This window comes from Carassius carassius, chromosome 16, assembly GCF_963082965.1.
Source record: "Carassius carassius chromosome 16, fCarCar2.1, whole genome shotgun sequence".
Classification (NCBI taxonomy): Eukaryota; Metazoa; Chordata; class Actinopteri; order Cypriniformes; family Cyprinidae; genus Carassius; species Carassius carassius.
Window position 1 is genome coordinate 1,796,853 of NC_081770.1, and position 8,799 is coordinate 1,805,651.

Genomic DNA, 8,799 nt, shown 5'->3' on the forward strand with positions numbered 1-8,799 from the left:
ACAGTGTATTCACTCCCCAGTAGAGTGCTTGACAGTTCAGTGTAACATTAAATTCAATATGAACAATTCTAAGTGTATTATTATATGATAAGGCATGATATTTCCTTCTCTTCAATTCATACTCTCTCCCAGCATCAACTATTATAGTATATTATATAAATGTCTACCTCAGCGGTTTTCAACCTGTGGACCGTGGTGGTATTGCAGGTGGGCCGCCAATTACTTTTGAAATAATAATATTGTTAATATATGTAAAAATATCTAAGTCATAACATAACATAACATAATTTCATATATATAATTAAATAACAAAAAAATAAATACTAAACTGTTACTATGCTTCCAGTATTTGAACTATTTAAGAATAAACCACCAATTTATCTTAGATATTTTTGCTGCATATGCTACAGAAAAACAAATTCAAACATGCATAAATGGCTGTCAACATGTTCCCTCCTGACTGCTTGCTCCGCTGACTGTCTATCTGCTGCCGAGCTTTGGCTGGTTCTTTTCCCATTTTGCTGAGCGGTGCCAGACCGAGTTATTTTCTGGTCGTTTCCAGTCCATTCTAGGGCTGTGTGACTAATCGAAATCGCCATAAAATCATGATTTGAGCGTGTGCGATTTCTAAATCGCTTTATAGCACCATTTTCCGCCGCCCTGACCTCCCGCAGTATCCTATCTGATCCAATCAGAATGCATTGCGCCTAGCGCGAGAACAGAGCAGACTGGGCACATGTCTGTAACTCCAGGTTCACACACTGTCTGTGATGCGTCTTTTTTCAGAGCCTATGTTAACGGATCAGAGTGTTAACACTGCAGGCGGTAAAAGGCTAGAAATAAAAACGTGTGAAAATAATTAATATCTAGCACATGAGCATAGAGAGAGTTGTGAGTGCACAGGACTCAGTTTGAGTGAGAAGAGACACTCTCTCTGGGCGAGAGCAGCGTGTATCTGAGCAAGCACGTCTGGTTTTGTGACAAAGCAAAGGAAATCTGCATGGGAGATTTTAATGTGCTTTTGCGTTACAATAATGTGCTCTCACTGCTGCTTCTGCACCGCTCACACATACTGTATACACATTGCAAACGGAGTACGTGTGAACCTGTATAATGTATAACAAATCTATTTCAACACCTGAGGCACAGAGCATATATGTGTATGCCAAAACAGTTAACAATCTAGCTTCTGAGTACTAAATTATTAACTTAATAATAGTGGGGTCAGTAAATGTTTTACAGTGGGCCACGCAAACATATGTGTTTGGTTGTGTGGGCCGCGAGTTGAAAAAGGTTGGGAACCACTGGTCTACCTGTTTTATTGCCCAATAAACCTGCCAAACTGACTATGTACATGTTCTAACGTATACTTTATCTTCTGCTTTACTTGATGAAATATTGAGATCTACTTGCTTTATTCTTAAAGTTGGTTTGGCCACAATATCCACCTTCTCATTTCCCTCCACACCAACATGAGCAGGAACCAAAATGAATTGTTTAGATGAGCCCTCAACTTTAATTTCATACATCCTGCAGAATATTTCATTGATAATATCCATCCTAACTGATGACCTGCCAGATCTTATACTTTCAAGTGCTGAAAAACTATCAGATGCAATGACAGAGTTATTTATTTACTTCCATCTCTTCTATCTACTGTAGGGTCAGCAATATCACCAATAGCTCTGTCACATATACTGACACATGATTGGTTACTCTTTTCTTAATATATAAATCACACATTGTAATATATACATCTGCACCTGCATTTTCTGTGTCAGGATCCATCTTTGGATCCATCTGTAAATAAAAACACTGATTCTGGGAAATTTTTCTCAAAATACTTCTGGACTATATACCGTATCAGAAGTTGACTAGAATTTTCTATAATTTCCTGTTGTTTACTAAGGTCAACAGTTGGCAAGGGGAATATCCAGGGAGGAATAGAGAAAATTGAGATTGGTCCCATTGACTTCCATAGTAGGAAAAAAATACTATGGGAGACCACCACCAACTGTTTCATTTCCAGCAATCTTCAAAATATCTTCTTATATGTTCAAAATAAGGAAGCAACTCATACAGGTTTGGAATAGGGATGCAAACGATTAATCGATTATTGGTTATTATTATCGATTATTCAGCACTGTCACACGCACACCACAGTTACGTTTGGGATAATTTTATTTTAAATGCCACAATGTCAGTTGAAAACATTGCAATTGTGTTTTAAAATACAACAACGAACACCACAAAACCATTTAAAGAGGCGTGTTCAGCGGTCTCCGTGAGGGATAGGAAAGTCAACAAAGTAAATTGATCTCAAACGTATGGCGCGCTCTCTTCATTTTATTTGAAATGACATGAGACATTTTTTGGGTTAACTATTCCTTTAATGTCTTATACTCACATTATTGTTAACATTTGTGGGTTTTTTTTAGAAGTATTTTATTATTTAAGCTTCCACAGTTTAGATTGAATGTGTCATTAAATGTAAAATGATATAGTCCTAATTATAAATAATAAAAGAGAACGCTCTGATTTCTATGCTTAATAAATGCTGCTTTGTTGAGGTTATCAACATTGAAATGTTCTTTTAGGTTTCAAGACACATCCTTAGAAATTGAGATAGAAGAGTACATTTAAAGGAAATTAATTGATGTATTTTTTTATTATTTCAATATCATGTGTTGTCTCATAGTTCTGTGAATAAAACCAACATCTACATGTTTGTTTAGGAACCAATTACAAGAAACACCCATTGAAGTTAAGATAGAAGAGCGTATTTACTTTACATTGATTGAGGTATTTGTTGACATTTCAATGTCATGTGCTGTTTTCTAGTTTTGTGAACAAAACCAACATATAAATGTTCGTCTGTGAACCAGTAACAAGACACACCCTTTGAAGATGAAATGGAATACTGTATGTTTTAAAAATTAATCTATCAAGACTGTGTCTGTTCACCGAATAGTGAGGTCAAAATATAAATGTAATGTAGGATCTAGAAAAAATCTTATCGTGATTAAACAAGAAAAACGTAAAGTAAATTAGTTTGGGCTCATAAGTATCAGATCACTCACACCCAAAGCAGTTATTGTAAATGAAATGATCAAAGATAAAAGTTTTGATATACTCTGCTTGACTGAAACCTGTCTAAAACCAAATGATTATTTTGGTCTAAATGAGTCCACTCCACCAAACTACTGTTATAAGCATGAGCCCCGTCAGACTGGTCGTGGCGGAGGTGTTGCAACAATATATAGTGATATTCTCAATGTTACCCAGAAAACAGGATACAGGTTTAACTCATTCCAAATACTTCTGCTTAATGTTACACTGTCAGACATGCAAAAGAATGATGTTACAGACCATTTCCTTGTATCGTGCATGCTGTGTATCACCGATATTAACTATATGTCTCAGCGTTACCGTCTGGGCAGGACTATTGTTCCAGCCACCAAAGACAGATTCGCAAATAAAAAAAAAACTGCCTGATTTATATGAACTGCTATTTGTACCCAAAATTACACATTAATTAGACACATTAAATGACTGGCAACATGGGCACTATTTTCTCTAATACATTAGAAGCTGTTGCCCCCATCAAATTGAAAAAGGTTAGAGAAAAAAACGTACTGTGCCATGGTATAACAGTAATACTCACTCTCTCAAAGAAAGTAACTCGTAGTCTTGAACGCAAATGGAGAAAAACTTACTTGGAAGTGTTTAGATTTGCATGGAAAAACAGTATGTCCAGCTATAGACAGGCTCTAAAAACTGCTAGGGCAGAGCATATCCACAAACTCTTAGAAAATAACCAAAACAATCCAAGGTTTTTATTTAGCACAGTGGCTAAATTAACAAATTACCAGACGCCACCTGATTCAAATATTCCATCAACGTTAAATAGTAATGACTTGAATTTCTTCACTGATAAAATAGATAACATTAGAAATACAATAACACATGTAGATTCTACAGCGTCTAACACTTCAGTTTCAATCATCGCACCCAAAGATAAACTGCAGTCTGTTAAACAAAATTGTATCTGTTAAAAGGGATATCCTCCCTTTTGTTGTATGAATGTGATGTATAAAATGTATTATATGTAGGCCACACATTTTTTTCATTTTTTCATTCTCATTTTTCTTTTTCCCTGGCTTGTCATGGCCCCCTAGTATAAGCTTAAGATAGCTTCTTTGGGGACCAGTTCACATGCATGATTATCTTAAGTGCATATGAATATATGTATGTGTATGTGAATATACTTCTTCTTCTTCTTCTTCTTCTTCTTCAGTGCTTTACAAATATAGGACAGGAAGAGCTAAATAAACTTATCACTGTATCTAAACCAACAACATGTTTATTAGATCCTGTACCCACTAAATTACTGAAAGAGTTGTTACCCGTAGCCGAAGAACCGCTTCTCAATATTATTAACTCGTCGTTATCTTTAGGTCACGTCCCAAAACCATTTAAGCTGGTGGTTATTATGCCTCTTATTAAGAAACCAAAACTAGATCCTAGTGTAATGGCAAATTATAGGCCTATTTCAAATCTTCCATTTATGTCTGAAATTTTAGAAAAAGTTGTGTCTGCCCAATTGAGCTCCTTCCTGCAAAAAAAAAGATCTGTATGAAGAATTTCATCTCATTTCTAGTTTTCTCATTTCTAGCTGCATCTCATTTCTAGTTTTACTTGATCTTAGTGCTGCGTTCGACACCATAGATCATGACATACTCATAGATCGATTACAAAACTATACAGGTATTCAAGGGCAGGCTGTAAGATGGTTTAGATCCTACCTGTCCGATCGCTACCATTTTGTTTACTTAAATGGGGTGTCATCTCATTTATCATCAGTAAAATATGGAGTGCCACAAGGATCCGTCCTAGGTCCCCTTCTATTTTCAATATACATGTTGCCACTTTGGTAATATTATTAGAAAATAAGGGATTAGTTTCCAGTGTTATTCTGATGATAGTCAGCTATATATCTCAACGAGACCAGATGAAACCTCTAAATTATCTAAGCTAACAGAGTGTGTTAAAAATGTAAAAGATTGGATGACCAATAATTTTCTCCTATTCGGAGACAGAGACAGAGATAAGACAGAGATATTAATTATTGGACCAAAAAACAGTACACAGAATCTTGTAGATTACAATTTGCAACAAGACGGATGTACTGTTACTTCCTCTACAGTCAAAAATCTGGGTGTTATATTAGACAGCAACTTTTGCAGCAACTCTTTTGAAAATCATATTTCCCATGTTACAAAAACTGCATTCTTCCATCTTAGAAACATTGCCAAGCTATGAAACATGTTACCTGTTTCTGATGCAGAAAAGCTAGTTCATGCATTCATGACCTCTAGACTGGACTATTGTAATGCACTTCTAGGTGGTTGTCCTGCATCTTTAATAAACAAGCTACAGGTAGTACAAAATGCAGCAGCTAGAGTCCTTACCAGGTCAAGAAAATATGATCATATTACCGCAATTTTACAGTCTCTGCACTGGCTACTAGTGCTGGGTGGTAAACCGGTTCATACCGAAAACCGGTGTATATTTTCGTTACGATGTTAATTTTTAATATACCGCCATACCAGCGCCATAACAGGTCGTACCGTTCGGAATGAATGTTATGCTGCGCCGCAGCCACGCAACACTGTTTCAAACGGACCCTTTACAATATTGCACTTCTAAGCAGCGACTGCAAGGCGTGGTGAGGGTAAACACAGCAGTGCTCTGGGGTTACGTTATAATGCCTTTTTCACACATAGTCCGTCTGCAGTGCGTATTAACGGATTCCAGCTGCACAAAGTTGCGATGCGTCATCTGCAGCAGTGCAGCGATTGTTAACGTACTGAGTCTATTTTTGCTGTGCTGCAAGCGCTGAATTAAAGTGAAAGCGCATTGTTCGCGCGAAAAATGAACATGGATTGACATGGAAACGCAGTCACATGGGTTTTTGGCTAGGTTTAAAACAAGAAAAAGAGCACTTTTAGATAAACAAGGAAAAAAATATATATGTTCACTATTATGGAAGCAGAAAAACAAAGTTCATTAAGACCCGTGGGATTGCTTGTGATAAAGATTTAAATGCAAAGTGCATGAGACTGTTTCTGTCTGTGGTGTTTTAATTTTAAATATTTTAACAAGAAAAGTAGGCTAATTATTGTGTTTAAATGTGTTGCCGCTTGTTTGAGCAGCTTATTATACAAACCTAGAAGTAAAATGCATGAATAATGCGTTGTTTATATTTATTGAGTTTAAACTAATGTCTATATGAAAGATTGTTCCTGTTCTGTGATAAAAGACTTACAATGCTGAAAAAAAAATATATATTTCTTTTTTTTTTTACATGATATGAAATCAAAACAATGAACAAATGTTGTGTTTGTGGACTAAACCGACACGGATGAGTAGCGGACTGCAAACACGTCCTGTGTGAAAGCACAATGAGTCCGTGCCGCGGACTGCATATGCACTGCAGGCAGATTATGTGTGAAACAGGAGTTACAGCCAAAAAGAGGAGCCTGGTCTGTTGTCTGGAGGTTTTTTGGTTTCCAAAAATCCGACGTCGACCAAACATCCATTTTATGCAAGTGATGTAGGGCTAAAATAGTTGCCAAAGGCAGCAACACGAGCAATTTGTTCCAGCATCTTAGCTGCAAGCACGTCTTGGAATATCAACCAGCAGAAAATGCATTGTACACCTGATTATGCATGAAAAAAAAAAAAACAACAACAACTCATAAACCGGAAAACTGGTATAATTTTGAAAAAAAACGTGATATAAATTTTTGGTCAAACCGCCAAGCACTACTTACTACCTATTAAGTTCCGTATCAATTACAAATTATCATTACTTACCTATAAGGCCCCTTAATGGTTTAGCTCCTGTGTACCTAACTAGCCTTATACCACACTACAATCCATCATGGTCCCTAAGGTTATATGACTGCATCATATAATAATTGCTGTTAATAATGTTCATCGTCTGGCTGACTATGTCTTGTATAAATTTTTCTGAAAAATCCTGTAATAAGCGCACAAACTGACAGTCACCAATTATAAGCTACTACTAAATATTAACGTCATTTTCTGTAAAGTTGTTCTGTAATGTACTTGTGTATCGTAAAAAGCGCTATACAAATAAACTTGAATTGAATTGAAATGAATAGATTCATCTTCAATAGCAGTCATCCTGATTTACATATGTTAGTAAAATATGGTTGTAAATATTGTTCTCTGAACAAATAACAAGACAAAACCTTTGAAGTTTACATACCAAACTGTGTGCCTTGTGAATTAATTTATTTAAACTTCGAAATATCAAACTTGGTCAAGAAAAGTGCAATATCTTGTTATAGGGGGCGGTAAACTGCACAATCTTTGTAATACTTTGCAAGTCTTTTCTCAATTGTTCCATTTCCAAAAGCTTATGCTGTGCTTTAGTTCTGTGAACAAAAGTAAAACCGACATCTAAATTTTCTTGTGTGGACCAGTAATAAGACAGACCCCTTAGAACGGAGATATTTTTTATACATTTCACAAGTGAAGTATTTACATGGAATAAATGTGCTTTTTGCTCTTGGTTTTGCACTTTGCAGACGGTCCCTATCCTGGTCTATCAGTTTTAATACTTTATGGCAGATTAAAACAAATTAAACATTGCGATCTATTCAACATTTAAAAACAGTTATAACACAGTATGTTTCTTGTAATTGTGCTTACTCGTTAAAGTACTGTTGAAGATTTTCGAGGCTGGATCTCTGACAAATGTAAAACCTCGAACCAACTTTATTACGGTCAAAAACAACAGCATAAAACAGAAGCGAAAACACGGAAAGCCTAAAGAAACATTCGTTTTCAACAGCCCCTTTTTAAAAAAAAATTCTGTACTTTAGGCGTGGCCCCCAGTTTGTCAGCAATTAATTAAAAATATATATAAAATATATGTATTAAATATAAAAACAATGTCCGCGAGTGTTGTGCTAAAGTTATAACCTACCTGTACAAATGTTTTCTAGGACATAAAATGGATTAAATCCAACGAGCTCCGCTTTCTCTCTTGCTGTCTGCGCAGTGTCCTCGCTGCAGGGCTGGGGAATGTGGGACCGTGGGAATGTGGGGACCTCCGGGGCGCTGGGAATCGAGAGTCGAATCCAAAGGAATCGATTCCATCAAATATCGACTCCTGATTCAGAGCCTTTTTTCCGTTCTTTAAATCTTATCTATCGGTGTCTCTCAAATGGAAGCTGCACACAATAAATTCACAAGTCGGTACTGATCATCTGCATCTTTCTTTGAGACGCGCATTCACCCCAATCAGGCTTGATAAAAGACGTAATTACCTGCAAACACAACACTTTTTTTTCCACGTTGTGAACAGGTCGTAACATGTTTCTTTTTTTTCAACAATTAAGATAAAGCTGCCAAAGTTTTGACTTGAATTTGAAAACCAGTTGTTTAGTGTGTCTTGTTACGGATTAGACAAACATTTTGATGGTGGTTTTAGCCACAGAATTATAACTGAACACATACTATAGAAAATAATTAAGTTTAAAACAAATACAATCTTCTACCTCAGCTTCAAAGACTGTCTTGTGACAGATTTATGTAAGAACATTTTGCAACGTATTTAATACAAATGTTTTTGTTTGTTTGTTTTTTGACTACATTTTCAGTGTTTTAAAAACGTTTTTTTTATCACGTTCATAAAAAAAGGTACTTACCACCCCAAAACTGGTTATTTACATGCTCCAATCAAAATGTTTTCTTAACAGTATT

At 35.9% G+C, this 8,799-nt stretch overlaps 1 protein-coding gene across 1 annotated transcript in view; it reads right to left on the reverse strand.

Moving 5' to 3' along the window:
* LOC132159375 (NACHT, LRR and PYD domains-containing protein 3-like) overlaps positions 1 to 8,144 on the reverse strand; it is a 40,898-nt gene extending 32,754 nt beyond the window's left edge. The window contains exon 1 of the mRNA XM_059568877.1: positions 8,021 to 8,144. The gene's annotated coding sequence lies outside the window, so the exon portion shown is untranslated. The remainder of the gene's footprint in view (positions 1 to 8,020) is intronic.
* Positions 8,145 to 8,799: the final 655 nt, after the last annotated feature.